Raw genomic sequence first — 17,195 nt, 5'->3', positions numbered from 1 at the left:
GTGACACTTGTCCCTGCAAAACTCTTTTTTCTACCTGGAGAATCCCCTCTGCCTCATTATTCTAAGTAGTAGACAGCAACAAAAGGACACAATACTTTAAAAAGAAAATGTCTGTTAATTTTTCTTCAAAAAGCTAAAAAGTAAAAAAAGCTTTTTAAATAGGAGCTGAAAGAATTTCTTCCTTTATGTTCAATGTACATACACGGTGTATATATTTTACACTTTACAGTATTTCAGCTATGCTCCTCACCACAAAGCATAATCATATACAGATGGGAGCTAGCATGGGAAAGGAATATATATAATATGACCAAAAAAGAAATGAAAATTTTCACTGAAGGGAATTACTTTTGTTATACTTAAGGCAAATGAGATTTCAGATAAATTCACACTTTTAGAAATACACAGTGATCCATATGTTCTTCTTCCTAAAGTCACTTAACAAGCTGGCTTTGCCATTTGTTGTTACAATTAAATACCTTTTTTTTTTGGTAACTCCCGCCCCCGTGCATTTCTTAACAATGCAAAACATAAATGACAAAATACACTATTTATAACAGATGAGATGCAAATTTTGTGTGTGTGTACACACACACACACACACACACACAGAGAGAGAATCTTCCTCAGTTCTCTGAACTTACATAATGTCTGATGATCTAGAAATTTATCACTCAGCTATAGTCTCTCTTTCCAAAATGTACAGTTCTAGAAGTTCTCATAAAATGACAGGATAAATGGAGCTGAATCCAAAACAGCAGGGGGGAGGGGAACCCATTAGGAATTGGAAAATAGTAGAGCATTTTAGGTAGCGAATGAAGTGGAGACTGTGGTACAGAGATACTAGTGATTGAAAACATCAGGAGGTAAATGACAAAATGGCCACAATCCTAATGGGGCCCATGACTGTAAACACTTCAAATGCAACTGTTCACTTTACAGTCTATGTTGTTCTGTTCCTTAGAAGAGTGTTCCTTGCAACATGAATGCTTTGAGCAAACAGAAGTAATTAAATCAGCATGATTTAAAGGTCATAGTAATCCTTTGTAACCCCAACTCATAACTTCATAGCTGCTGGAGTTTGTGTGTGTGTGTGTGTGTGTGTACGCACACACACACACACATGCACATAAGGTTTGTTCATTTATAGCAGGGATGGATGGATGAATAATATTTTTAGGTTAAGGGCCACATTCCCTTACGAGCAAACTTCCAGGGGCCACATGTCAGTGGAGCAGCCACAGGTGAAAGTGTCTGGAGCAATGGAAGTGACTGTTAGCTTTGTACTGTAGGCTACGTTTCAGTCACATTTCTTGCTCACCCCCCATCTCACTATTCTCCATCCAGATAAGCAAAATGTATTATTAATGTTCAAAGGCAACATTTCTGCTGTGAGTTTGTGGGTGCCAGAGCCCTCTAATACCTGGATCCAGCAAGTGTTAAAAGCTAATCAAGACAGGAAAGCTTCCTGAACCCCTGGATCCATCAAATGTGAAATATGAGCTCAGCTAGCTTCCTCATGAGGCTACCGCCTGGGGGATGGGTCATTAATGGAAACAAAGGAATGGAGCTCTGTGTGAAACAGCAAACGAGTGGGGCCCCTCCCACAGCCCACCATTAATGAGGAGGATAAAAGGTAGAGTTTAAGAGTAGAGTTTGGAGGGATATGACCTAGAAGCAAAGCAGGAAGCTGGAGAGAAAGTCAGAGCACAATGTTTGATTTCTGTTTGCATCCAAGGTTCTGCCTACAGGAGAAACAAGACACTTCTGGAGGGTTAATGCTGTGAACCCCTCCGTTGTAGGTTCATGTTATATATATGTATAAATATACCAGGTACCATAAAGACACTACAATCTCCACTGTGCCTGATTTCCAAAACGAAACACAAACTATGAACAGCAGCATTTGTGTTTCTATATATTTTATGGATTTATATAAGGCAGAGGTGAGGAACGTTTCCCCCCTGGTGGGCCAATTCTGTACCTGCCCTACCTGGCATGGTCCAAATGTGACAAGTTGTCAGTGCTGTCCATCTGTCAGTCACCTGAGATACAACAATGACAGGCGATGAGCCTTTTTGAAGGCACAGGCTTACTCAAAGATCATGAAGCGTTTTGCATTGAAACCCCTGATAAAATGTTGTTTCCTGCTCCATTTTAATGGGTTTCAAGACAGACCCCTCTGATACTGGGGCAAGGCAAATAGCCACTGCCTATCAGCTACTTCTCCACCTAGTTCACTATTTTGTTCCAGGGATGGGGAACCACTTTTTTTGTTGGGTCAGAGGGCCAGATTCATAAATGGCCAACCCTCCTTGATCCATTTTGACAGGTGGGTGAGACTTCTGACCTGTCAATCACCCAACATTATATGGCATCAGGCAACATCATATGATGCCAGTTGTTTCCCAAGAGACAGATGCAAAGGATGGATAAAAAAGTGATGAATTTAAAGCATGGGTGTAAAAGAAGAAGTGGGAGCGCACATTCCCCATTCCTTCCTTGCAGTCATGGCTTGAACTTCCATACACAAGGTGAATGTATGAATGAATGAAAATATTATTATAAAAAAAAGTGAATGTAGTTTGCCCCAAATGGCCTAGCAGGCAAAATTCAGAGGCCTTGTGGACCTATTAGGGCTGTATCCTGGAAGCTGCCCACTATCACTCTATTCTGAGTCTTTCATGTCACATGCTACCCAGTCCTTTTAAGCACAGGTGCTGTGCCCAAGACGGAACCATCTGCATGCAAAGCAATGTTCCACCCCCAAGACAATAATATCGATCCATGTCCTCAGTGAATAGCAAAATGCTGCTACGTGACTCTATTATGTCCTTATGTTCATTGCATGATATCTGAAGGGCTAGAATCTTTCAAGGAAGAACATATGGGAAACAATGGATGTGACAGGCATGAACAAAAGAGGTGGCATAGTGGGGTGTGGCTGTTCTTTGTGAATATTATCCATACTCCCAAATGGCAATGCTAGCAGTGGAAATCAAACCTCTGTAAAATTTGACACTGATTGGCTGTCCCAGATATCATATTTCTGGGGAAATCAAACATTTCCAGCTATCATCAGGTAGCTGTAAATTATTAATAAACATGTTGATTCAATAAACTGAGGCAATAACTGCAAGATGAGGCAATAACTCTATTGTGTATTTGAAAATAAATGCAAGAAAGAAGCAAACTGACCACCCGCCTGATAAGGAAAATAAAAACCAAGCTGAATATTTTAAATTACTGTAGGAACACAAAAGGGAAAGATTTTTTATATAGTAAATCTTTGGATCTCACAAGTGGTGTAGAGATGTTTGAAAAGGCAGTGAAGAATGGAGTAATTTCATTGACAACATAAAGCAGGAAAATTGAGGAAACAGGATTTAGTCTTTTCAGCTTCTGTTCAAGAGGATTTCTTGAACTGACATGGAGGAGTTTTTTCTCACTTAGGATCAGTGGGGGAAAGTGTAAAAGCTACTTTCAAGGACATACAGCAGCTGCTTGAAGTGCTTCTGATTCTCTTAAGAAATGAGCTCTGAAGTTAATAGCTTAAAAGATATCGCCACTAGTGCCTGGTGCCCATCGGCCCTGATAGCACAAAAGACAGAGAGACCAACAACAGATGGAGCCAGAACAAGCTGCAGCAGAGCCACAGCCACCCTGATTGGCTGTAAATAAGAAGGCAGGCAGGTGAGGGCAGACAGAGAGTAGTGGGAGGTGCCCCACGTGCCCTAAATGACTAGCCTCCACTGGATATCACGTTTATTGACAATAAAGGTTTGCAAAAGTTACATAAGAGAATGCTTGTCTATCAGGCAATTCTGAAGCATTAAAATAGCTGAAATGGCTTGGACTGCTATGACTATATTTTGAAAGTGCCCAGTCAGTATCCACGTGTAGTTGACTGTACTCTGCCTCTTATTTCATTTCTTTGCATGTTCATCCTTCCAATGAGAATAATGAGTTTGGTAACAGGCTGGACAAGAAAAAAAATGTACAAAGTGTCTTTGAGGTAAGATGCTTTCTGCAAAAACTAAGAAGATCCCTTCTGGTTCAGATCAAGGGTCCATGTGAAGTGCATTGTCCCTGTTTCCAACAGAGAGTTCCCAACAACTTCTCAAAAGTCCCAAAGGAGTACATGAAAGCTGCCCCCTCCCAAGCAACTGATGATCACTTAGATTGAATGTTGAGAGAGGATTGCTTAAAAGCTAAAATATTTGAAAAAAAGGTATGAAAATATTAAGCTCAATTCAGACACAATTAGGTATGTGCTTGATTTCAGTCCAATAAAGTTTAATTATTCTGTTGAAATCAGCAGTGCTCAATAGTACAGTACTGTAGTTTATTGTGCTGTATTTCTGAGGTAAAATTTATATTAAATCAGAAGTTTATATCAAGCTTCAAACTACAAACATATGTCATGAGATTGGTACTTTCAACATTGTGGAAGCATAAGACCATGGCTGTCTGAAGATTTATTTGTTACAGCCATTTTGACGTATAGCAGTCAAATAAATGTGTTTGCTTGTAAAACTGTTCGTTTCTGGCTAAAATCCAAATTAGAGTAAATCTTCAGTTCTGACACTGAAGGGCTTCCTCATAAATTTATTTTACACAGATCGAAGTAGGGGTTTCATCCTGGGAATGGCGGTACATTTGACCATATGGAAAAGATGAAACCTTTATTCAACATCTAAGCTTATATTTCAATTTTAGAAGTCATATGAAGCTTGATAACTCAATATGAAACTCATTTATCGGAACATACACCCCATTATTACTTGAAAGCACAGAGATTTTGAGTGTAACTGAAAAGGTATACTGAGAAGTTTAAAATGAGGATTAACTAGTAATATCAGCATATGTTGAAATGTGGGTCATTTTTGTAATACCCACAGGTCCCGCTATCCAAACATTCATTATACAAATTATTCATTTACCCAAACATGAGCAATTAGTATCCAAATCTTGCTATGCACACCACAGATTCAGATTTCCAAACAGCCAGATCTGTGTGTAACAAATAAGCAGACAAGCAGCCTTACAAAGATTTTGATCCTTTCTGGAAAGAATAATAAAACAAAGGGATTCTCTCTCCAACAAAAAAAAATCACTCAGTCCCTTCCCACAACCCCAGGGTGATAGAAAGAGTGCATGGCAGAAACACATTGCAAGTTAAGAAAGAAAAAACGGAACTTAAATAATGATGTGGAACACACATTTCCCCAAATACAGAACATATGCATGAGAATTATTTATAGGGATACATTTCCTGCTCATAAGGAGCAGATGGTTCCAGAAGCACATCTGCTACCTTAGATAGAACTTCTGAGCCAAACTTAGAACATAGTTCGTGCTTCTAAGTTTCAAATTAAGAGAAGCACCATGTACTTGTGAAGGTGAAGCTGGCTTTGATTGTTTTAGATCCATGACATCATTACACCTGGAGAAATCAGTACCTACTGCCACATCCCAGTGTGCCATGGGCTTCTCTTCACCAACAATATTCACCAATATTCTATTATCTAATTTGCCATCTATGTTTACTTTTTTCTACCACCAACATATCCAAACCTTGAATTCAAATTTTAGAAACCTTGAATTTAAAATAAATGAATAAATCAGTATCAAAAGCCATCATCGAAAGGATGGCAGACTGTGAAACAGAAGAGTTATGTTATGCTGAGTGCCAGTATGAAAAGGAGAATGGAAAACTGGGGAAAGTAGATTGTCTGCTTGAGCCTTTAGAGCAGGGGTCGGCAAGGTTTACCTCGCCTGGGCCAGTTCACTCCCGCGGAGATCATTCCGTGGGCTGGATCGCATCTGCGCAGACACGATTTCTGGCATCGGCATCTGTGCAGATGCGATTCCCGTCATCTGCGCATGCACAGACGCGATTTCTGGTGCCGCAGAAGTGAGTGCCCGCTCCCCACTGCACCAGTTTAGCACAGTGTGCGGGGACTCGCTGAGCGGGCGGCTCAGTTCGGGGGCGGTTCAGGGGCTGTTTAAACGACCCCTGTGGACCGCTTGTGGCCCATGGGCCGCAGGTTGCCGACCCTTGCTTTAGAGCAAGGATGGGAAATGTGTAGCTGTTCAGATGATGTTGGCCTACAACTCCCATCAGTTCCAGCCAGCCTGACCAATGGTCAGGAATTATGCAAGTTGCACAGTTCTTCTACTTTTAACCTTTTCACATAATTATCTCTCATAAAAGGGCAATGGTCATCTCCCAGCTTAGTTTATATCAACTTGTACTGTGGTTGGTAGAAAATGTGACATGCTTGAAATCTTAAATGAGTTCCTTATCAGCAAACTCAGCATTGCTCTCTCTCTCTCTCTCTCTCTCTCTCTCTCTCTCTCTCTCTCTCTCTCTCTCTCTCTCTCACACACACACACACACACACACACACACACACCGTAACAAAAAGATACAATGCTTATTAAACTATACAGTATTTTGCTTTAACTTAGTGTAAAGTACTGTAAAACTTTGAGATCATTTCAAACATTGTAGCATATGATGTATCAGCCATTAGTCAGAGAGGGTAGAACTAGTTAGGTCTCATACCCTAGAGGTTTTCGAAAAAAATCATAGGTCACCAGCTATTTGGACTAGAAGGGGGGAAAAAACCCTTTTGTCTATTTTCTCTCTCTCTTTTTTTTAGTTTAATTTTTTAAAAAAAATAAATTGTACTCTTTACATCAGAGGATTTTACAACCAAAATATACCATAATACAAACAAGAACATGATTTTGCTTTTCATTCATGTTATTCTCCTTCTTTTAACTTCTTGTTCTTAACCTCTTAAATCACATATACCGCAGGTACATCTTTAAGAATTTTCCAAATGCTGCCCTATACCTCCCTCCCCCCCATTCCTGTTCCTTTGCTTCACGCAAGTGAGATCTTCTCAACCTAATTCTGTTTCTTGTTGTGTTAACAAAAGTTTGTATTTGTTGTTCCATATATGTCATGATATCATCTTATATCCTTGCGCATTTCACCTATTGCATATTTTGTCCATTCTCAATACTCTAGAACACAATGAATTGGGCAAGGATGTACGGTAACACCTTCCGAAAAAACCTATATGTATTTCTCTCCATGCCAAATTTGTCCATTCATTTCATTCTTTAACTCACCCCAGGAGCTTACTGAGGCTGAATTGTTCTCATTTTACATAGGAGGAATGCATTTCTGTAAGGCAGTTTGGCTATTACCATGGGCTTTTTGACAGAGTAAGTAGAACAGCCTGGTCACTTGACCCAGTCTTCTGCTGTCATAGTCAATAAATTGCAGTGCAGGGGGACACCTCATTCGACTGCCCAAGGTGCCAGTGATTTGTTTCATTCTGTCAGTCTCTGCTAAAGTAGGGGACTCTATATATATATCCTTTAGAGAATATTGTTGCTAAATTAGCCTTGAGCAGTGCTATCAATGGTGCTCTACTCTGACCCTTCATTTCTTTCTATGACATTACTCAGTGCAGAGGTTACAAAAGAGACAGACAATGCAAGAGTCCTCCAAGCTGTGATATACAGTATGTGTCTAATAGGGGAAAGGGGTGATGATGCTGGAGGAGCAGGTTTTGACTTGCACTCTACATTTTTAAATGAAATTTCATGCTGTTGGTTATTTATTGCCTTTGCTTCTAGAGATTCATAATTTTTCTACTCTCGCCTATAACGTCTTCAGAAGAATCCTGAACAATAATTGTAATTCCCTCCTTCTTCCGATTGCTTGTGCCACACAGTCCTCGTTCTGCACAATCCTCGTTCCTTGATATTTTAAAATGGTGGCACCTACACTCTGGGACTCCCTGCCTAATGACATTAGGCAGACATTTTAAATGTACCATTTCTGGTGCCTGGTTATTATTATTTTATTTAGGAAAGCCTATTCAGACATGTAGAATGTTATACGTATTTTATCTCTTTTTAGCTACTGTTGATTCTAATATTCTTTTGAATGTTTTTAAATACAGTGGTACCTCGGTTTATCAACTTAATCCGTTCCAGAAGTCCGTTCTTAAACCAAAACCGTTCTTAAACCGAGGCACGCTTTCCCTAATGAGGCCTCCCACCGCCAGTGCCCTTCCACTATTCAGAGACTAAGGTAAAGTTCTCAAGGACAGATCCTGAAGCTGAGGCTCCAATACTTTGGCCACCTCATGAGAAGAGAAGACTCCCTGGAAAAGACCCTGATGCTGGGAAAGATTGAGGGCACTAGGAGAAGGGGATGACAGAGAACGAGATGGTTGGACAGTGTTCTCGAAGCTACGAACATGAGTTTGACCAAACTGCGGGAGGCAGTGGAAGACAGGAGTGCCTGGCGTGCTCTGGTCCATGGGGTCATGAAGAGTCGGACACGACTAAACGACTAAACAACAAAAAGTTCTCAAACCAAGACACTATTTCTGGTTTTGCGGAGTTTAGAAACCAAATCGTTCTTAAACCGGAGTGTTCTTAAACAGAGGTATCACTGTACTTTGTTTTTAACTTTTTAAAAAACAAGTGAAACACCCTCTTATTTTGCCTTACCTGGCCTTTTGACTTACACTGGCCTTAGCTAGGCTGGCTGAACCTTAGCTGAGCCAGCATAAGCAAGTTACACCAGCGGATCTTTGGCTGAGCCAGGTTTGGGGACTTGGGACCATCTGAGATGGGAATCCACTTGCTAAGATAGAGATCCACTGTAACTTAACCTGCTCATCACAGCAGATTTTGTCATAGGATTGCCCACTTAAAGTGTTTGTAAGACATACTACACCTACATTTAGAGAGAAAGAAAATATAAATAGTTCTGCATGCATGTTGGGGCAAAGATATATAAATAAATACATGCATATGGAAGCAGAAAAAAATCACACTGTTGTATGATGCAGGTTGCTGGCAAAATTTAAAATTTGCAGCGTAACCCATAATTATACACTAAAAATAAGTAACACTTTTCTTGTTCTGCATGATTAATCCTCCTCTAATTAACTTTTCATTCTAATAAGAACATTTTTTCAATCTTCCTACTGTAGTTTAACAAATGAACATCTGTGATGACATAAAATTGGAGTTTTTATTTGTGTATTGCTATTGAGCCAATGTGAACTGTGTAATATGGTCCCATGAAGCAACTTGCTTAGTGGAGAAGTTTTCCAGGCAGTTTAATGTAGGTGTAAAATTCTATAGGTTTTTGCCCTGCAGGATTTAATAGCTCCTGAGAGCCATTATGATGCATCACATGAACAGGTACTGAGGGACTCCTAAATCTGTGTATAATTTGGCTGCTACATATGCATGATAAATTGACATCTTTAAACTTCTTGTTAATTTTATACTGGCCTACAATTTACTATGCACTTCTTTATCACACCTCTTGGGTATGCCTTTCTGTCTTGAACACAAAGGCATGCATTATTTTAGATTAAAAACACCCATGAACAAATTGGGAGGCCAACATATGTGGCTTTAATGACAATAGTAAAGAATGTGCTTGCAATAAAGAAGCCAGGATTTGGCACTGATCCACATGTGTGGGATTCAATGAGCTCTCTTGCATGCCATTAGGCAATAAGAACAATTATTATTAACCATTGTACCACTGTAGCTCAGAAAAATTGTGTGGTTTCTACAAAGAAACAGCATGTTTAGAAAATTAGACTTTCATAATTAAATGACACATCATAATTGATATTCAGTGAAACATATCATGTGATTCTCTTAAAAACACACACTCACCTATTGTCATTGCAATTACATGATCTGAACTGTAGGGGTCTGATCCATCTTCTACCCACAAAGGTGAACCTGCAACATTGGACTCTTCATTAATGATAAAATGTTTGCAAATTACTTGGGGAACTTGTGTACCTTATGAGTAAGAGAAGGATGTCTACACACTGGCGGAGGAAGGGGGTACAGTGGGTGCGGCCTGCGCTGGGTGTCATCTCTGAGGGGGTTGATATCACTGCCCTGCCCCAATGGATGGCTTGCCCCACCCCTGGGTGCGTCCCGCTCCGAGTGCTGGAGCAGCTAGTTCCACCTCTGTGTCTACATGACAGGATTGATAGCTCTTGAGTTCTGTGTAGGGAACTAAGCTCAGGGGCAGTGGTGGACCTGGGTGATATGGCACCCTGTATGAGGCCAATGTATGGCGTCCCCCCAGCCCTCTCAGTGCCTTCTCAAAGGTGGGTAAGGAGCCTTCCAGCTTTCCAAAAGAGCCATGAGAGCTATGGCACGGTCTTAGATCCATCCTACCTCCTTCCAAAAGCTGGGAAAGTATTAACTAGGCTTTGGGAAGAAGGAAGGAGGACTCTAGGACCCTGTTAGAGCCTCATGCCTCCTTGCCAAAGCCCAGTGCCTCGCTAACCAGGCTTTGAGGTGGCCCCCACTTGGCTCAGTGCCCAGTACATGAGCATGTCTCACACAGACCTAACTTCGGCCAAGGGCACTCCTGCTCAAGGAAGTGGGTGGGAGAGCGACTACCAGTCAGCGTAAACACGACTGAGCCACCGGTAGATGGATCAATGCTCCTATGCACCGATTTTATCCCCTAAACCGTTCAGAAGATTTAGAAAAACTAAAGTTCTGGTAACAATGATCGCATAAGGAGAAGAAAGGCACAGATTAAAAAGCTGGACACTAATCTCAAGCAGGAAAATTTTAGCTAATCAACCTTCAAAACTCTTGCTACAGTTTAAAGAGAGTTTAAATATTGCCCTAATTTTGAAAACTACATAACAAATCTCCTTTCTAGAAAGTTAAATAAGGTTTTAATCTCTCTTTGCTTTGCATGTTTGTTACTTACGTATTGTAGCATTTCCACTATCAAACCCCATTGTGTCAGATAGCCATTGAAATCCTGTGATTTCAATCAGCACCTTGGCATTGTGCCCACATGTATGCAAATCACATGTGTATGTTTGCCCAGAAAAATGCTATTTTCCCTCTCCCTGCTTGCTTGCACAACTATTTATGTATTGAAGCACTGGCCCTGAAATAGCATCAGACTATTTCTAATTTACCTTCATTTCCTGGACAATTAAAACAGACTGTACTTGATCACAATATGATATCTATATCAACTTGTTGCTCTCCCAGAACCACTTGTGGCATTCCGCCCCCCCCCCCCATGCCGCAATTCAGTAGAACAAAAGACAGGGCAGTTCTTAAAAGTGATGCACATAGAGATTTTCTGCACATACTAATTTTAAAATTCATTGTATATCTAACATCTGCTTTGGTATTAAAGGATAATAATAAAATGGTTGTTGTTGTTAAATTAAAAAAATGCACATTGCCCTTCATCCAAAGATCTCATGGCAGTTCACAGAATAAAATACAGAATCAAACCACAAAGTACATAATAGAACAAAGCAAACCAATAAGCCCCTCTTCCATGAACATATTTAAAAGGATATAGACTAATAATCAGCTCAAGAGGATCGTTGAAGAGTATCGTTTTCACCTTATTATTATTATTATTATTATTATTATTATTATTATTATTACTATTATTATATTCATTACTGGAATATTTCATGCAATAATATATCTATTTGCATTACCTGAAAAAAATAAACATGTTTTACAATAAATATGTGTACAATCTCACTATGGTTGAACAGTTACAGTCTACTGATTTCACTGAGACTTAAGGAGCTGGATCTTACCCAGATACTTCAAAGAGCATATTCTGAAAAATAATGTTCCAGCTGATTATATATGGTGAACTGATGTATACAAGCATGCACGCACACAGCTTTGAATTCTGGTATCATTCTGTTGGGTGTGTTTGGACACAGATTTTATCACAATGCATCCATTTTGAATTACAGAATTAGGTCAGTGCATGAAAAGCTGACATATGATACTAAAGTATTTCATGTTGTTTTCTAGGAGGAAGTTAACTTGAATCCATTAATAAAATTTGGCTTCTAATTAGCCATTTTTATCAGCAATGCATTAGTTAATCAAAAGCTAATCAGTAGACTATACTGATTCTAAACAGAAAAGGTATCTTATAATAAAAAGAAGAAAGCATTTTCCTAGCAATTTTTCAGGGAGGCGCAAATAGGGACAGAGCATTTAGTGGTGAACCTTTTGGCAAATACCTAAGGAAATTGTACAGAAATCAGAAGGATTTCTGTAAATTTTGTGCAGTCCAGGACACTAATCATAAACTAGAATCATCAATGTGCTTACCTTGAAAATCAGTTATGGCTATTGCTGTTCTTCCTGATGACTCCTTGATGATGCAAGAAATGTGGGATATAATTGTACTAAATAAAAACCAATACAATTTTTTAAGATAAGAGTAATAGCTTAGGGCTAAGATACCTGTTTGTATGCTGAAGGTTCCAGGTTCGATTTCTGGAATCCCCAAGTAGGGCAGGGAATATCTCCTGCCTGGAACCCTGGAGAGCCATTGCCAGTCGGTGTTGACAGTACTAAGCTAGATGGACCATTGGCCTGACTCAGTGTAAGGCAGCTTCCTATGTTCTGTGATCCTAAAGGTAATGTTGGCTCCAAATAGAATTGGCCAAAATTAAATTTTTCACCTATGAAGTAGTCAATAAGATTTTGTAATTGCTCTGTTCCAATATGAATTTGCCCAAATGAGACAAGCTACTCTAAAAAGCTTTGTAATAATAATAACTACTACTACTACTATTATTATTATTTATACCCCACCCATCTGGCTGGGTTAACATAATGAATAAACATTATGTTATAGGTTAACATAATGAATAAAATAAGATTGCATTGTTGGTTCTCATTGCTGTGATTCTCTTACATACTGACTGGGAGTCTGCATAAAAAAGGCAACCAAAGTTAGGTCATGAGTTTTGTAAATTTTCTTGTGCAACATATGTTGTATATTTAACAGGCTCTCTGCCAGGTGTTATAAATTTTTAAAGGAATTTTTGTTTGCGTTGTGCATGTACACATCACCGTAGGAAAAATGGGAGAGAAATAGAATGAGGTTTACTTTTCATATTCAAAGGGGGACAGTTGGCTGGTATGATAGACGCCTGTAAGCATTTTCAAAGCAGGTCCATTCTTTCAATTATAAAAGATGCACAAACATCCTGAATTCCTAAACTATAGAGAAGCCCACTGCCTTCTTTGACTAACTTTCTACCTCCAGGGCTCATTTGCATTTCAAAAAGCTATTTTCAAAACTGAAAACTGAATGTTTATTATTTAGGGTTTATTGCTGGTGTGATAATTTACAATGTTCCATTCTCCCTCCGTAATATCTAATTAAGTTTAAGACTCACCTCTCTGTTTCCTTACTTAGCTAGCTTAGAAATCTTAAGCTTTGTGTTACCTGGTTACATGGAATTTTATTATCCACTTACCAGCTTCTAGAACACCTTGCTAAAATTGCTTTCCAGTTTTGATCTGCTAGGGCTGTAGAGTTAAAAAATGTTGTCCAAATGTTTTCTTGATTACAGATATGTGTTTGGTAGCCCCTATTGTTAATTTATCTCTTTCCACTTAATTGCTGGCCTTTTCCTAATCAATTAGCAGATCATAAAACAATCTTTCCTACCATCCAGTCTCCAGAGCTACAACATCAGACTGCAAGTAATTAAGAGAGAGGCTTAATGATTCTTACACCAGCTCATCATGAAATGACATTATGCTTGTGTTGCAGTGATGCTATAATGGTGCTACAACTAGATATGCCAGCACAAATGTTTAGAACCAAGTTTCTTTTGTTATTTAGCTGAAACATTGAATTCCTGATAAATTATAACCTGAAAGACAATAGTTTTGCATTGACACCAAGATTGAAAGGAGGACAACGGTGATCACTGTTTGCTTGAGCAGCAAAGCAGTAAAACTGGAATTCTTTACCAAAGTCTTTCAACCATCCCTTGATCTTTCCAGGTAATTAATGAGGTTAACATTCCAAAGTTATGTACTTTCTCTTAAAATGTGTACCGTGGTACCTTGGTTTACAAACTTAATCCATTCCGGAAGTCCATTCTTAAACTGAGGCACGCTTTCCCTAATGAGGCCTCCAGCCGCCGGTGCCCTTCCACCGTCGGATTCCGTTCTTAGACCGAGGTAAAGTTTGCAAACTGGGACACTACTTCCGGTTTTGCGGATTTTGTAAACAGGGCTGTTCTTAAACTGAGGTACCACTGTATATTAATTCATTTTCTTTATAAAAACAGTTGTGATCAAAAATGAAATTACAAGGTGCATTCCTGCACCTAATAAACATTATTTAGTGCAAATCTTGTCTCCTGTCATGTTGTGTAACCAACAGATTTTTGTTACACAAATCTAGTGCTGTTTTGGACTACAAGTCCCATTAGTGCTATCCAGCATGGTGAATGGTCAGGGATGATGGGAGCTGTGGTCCAAAACATATGGAGGGGAGGGCACCAGGTTGAGGAAGGATATGTGAGGGTACTCTAAAATTTACAGCACCAAGGTCATTTTTCACAATTTTGCCAAAAAAGCTCAACAACTTTGCTTGCCCACCCCCCCACCCCAAAAAACCAACAAAACTAAAAAAAATGGCCTGGATTTTCACTGAAATATGGCAACCCTATTTCAAGAAGAACAGTTTTTAAAAAAGAATCCTTATTTCAATATGAAGATTGATATTCGAACTTCCAAAAATGTATTTTCTTGCTAATCCTTTCACACACTGCACGGCGGAATATTTTCATGTAAACTTAACACTTTAACAGACATATATAATTAGCTGGAACATCACATATTCTTTCTTCCTTTGAACTCTGCAACCTTACCTAACAAGAAAGACCTAGAACAGTATCAGAATAATCAGTGCCTTTTGAAGTAAAAAGATCTGCTTAAGACATGCTTTCTTTCTTTTTTTGGAGCATCATTATTTTAATTATCTAATAAGGAAGCAGAGTAGGGGGTAAATAAAACTCATCAGCAGGTATCCTTATCAGTGAGCTGAACTGAAATGTGTATAATCATCTGAAGGTCTATCATAGACCAAAATGATTGCAGTATTTCATTAAAGAGAAAAGGAAATTGCACATCCCCATCCTAGATATTTATATTTAGTTGGTTAATTTCAAGGATGAACACAGTTGAAGCTGGGAAACATTGCCACAAGAACTAATTTGCAGGCAATTCTTTCTTTTTCTTTTTACCAGGCGGCCAATAACACAAATGAGCACCGCAACCCCAGAGTCAGTCACGACTGGACCTAATGATCAAGGGTCCCTTTACCTTTACCTTATTGAAAGTCAAAAAGTACATAATTATATGTGCACTAAACATCATGAGATGTAAATAAAGAGAGAGAGAGAGAGAGAGAAAACCACAGCACCTACATAGAAGGGAAAGTAAAGGGGGATGGGGGGAACCCAAAACTGCATACTTTACAAAGTTATTATTGTAAATCAGCAGATCTTAACCTATTATAGTATTTGTAAGAATGTATTCCAAATATAATTGAATTTGTCCATGGCAAGTCTGTGTTTATATGTTGTTCATATGTTTGTATAAGTCTTCAATCCAATTGCAGAAAGCAGCCGCTTTTTTATTTTTCCAATTCATCAGTACAGTGGTACCTTGAGTTACAAACACTTCAGGTTACAAACTCCGCTAACCCAGAAGTACCTCGGGTTACAAACTTTGCCCCAGGATGAGATGAGAATGGATGAGAACGGAAATCGCGAGGAGACAGCGTGGCGGCAGCAGGAGGCCCCATTAGCGAAAGCACACCTCAGGTTAAGAACGGTTTCAGATTAAGGACGGACCTCCGGAACGAATTAAGTTCATAACACGAGGTACCACTGTATCAGTCTTTTTGCCATGGTAAGTGTGCTGAGTGGGATGCAAGCCTAGGGCTTGCCGATCAGAAGGTTGATGGTTCGAATCCCCGTGATTGGATGAGCTCCCGTTACTTGGTCCTTGCTCCTGGCAACCTAGCAGTTTGAAAGCATGAAGTGCAAGTAGATAAATAGGTACTGCTCCTGTGGGAAGGTAAACGGCTGCTCTGGTGGTTCGCCAGAAGCAGCTTAGTCATGCTGGCCACATGACCCGGAAGCTGTACACCTGCTCCCTCGGCCAGTAAAGCGAGATGAGCGCCGCAAGCCCAGAGTCATCCACAATCAGGGGTCCCTTTACCTTTACATTTAAGAGCGTTGAGAGTCCACTCATATTGTCCTTTTGTAAGGTTCCATGTGCTGGGTATATAATTCAAAAGGATATTTTGCTCTGTAAATGTAAGGTTATTCCATTCTGTTCTGTTGATAGTTTCAGTTACCTTCTTCCAAAAATCTTTCAGTACAGGACAATGAAAGAAACATATTTTTTAGAGAAGCATTATTCCTATTGAATCTCCAACAATTAGATACCAGTATCTTAGATAGCCCTTTTTAAAACAAACACAATGGGGTCTAATATAATCTAAATATTATTTTTTGTTCTATGAGCCTCAATTTAAGGTCCAGAGATACCTTTGTTATAGCACTTAAAACACTTTCCCACTGTGTAGCTGAAATTGATGTCTCTAATTCTTTATTACATTCCTCCCTCAATACCTGTATATCAAATTGGTTTGCTAGAAACAAAGATTTATATACTGTATGTTGATGGCCATTTTTTATTTTATTTTTGGCGTAAGAATTAATCAACTGCTTCAATATATCTGGAGTCTCTGAGGCTGTAAAAGCTGCTGGTCCGTAGATGGTGGTTAGCAAGTGTTTAATCTGGAGAGACGTACTGCTATTGAACATTTGTAGGTAATCGGTATTTGTCTCTTAAAACAGAATAGGTATAAAATTCATCATTTTTGTTTATCAGTTGGTCTAACATTTATATACCTAGTTTCATCCACCTCTTCCATACGACCATTTCTTTCCTGATTTTTAAAGATGGTTTTCCTCACAAAATTATTTTGTTGTGGGAGAAAAGGTCAGTGTTTTTTTTTTTACATATGGTGCCATATCATTTGAACTCATGTTATCGTTTCAATTGCACCTCAAATATTAATGTATTTACACTAAAGTGCCGTCCATCTTTCTAAAGGTGCTACATAGGAATATTCAAAAGTAGCCCAATTTGGACAGTTGTCTTCAGTTGTGGATCTCCAGAATTGTGTAACTGAGGGTAAATATGGTGATATAATTCTAAGTCTGGGATCCCAAATCGTCCTTCCTTTTTCGGTATTTGCATTTTTTGCACATATATTC

The sequence above is a fragment of the Zootoca vivipara genome, chromosome 4 (assembly GCF_965207765.1).
Source record: "Zootoca vivipara chromosome 4, rZooViv2.hap1.1, whole genome shotgun sequence".
Classification (NCBI taxonomy): Eukaryota; Metazoa; Chordata; class Lepidosauria; order Squamata; family Lacertidae; genus Zootoca; species Zootoca vivipara.
The sequence above is the reverse complement of the archived record's forward strand: the minus strand, read 5'-3'. Positions refer to the sequence as shown.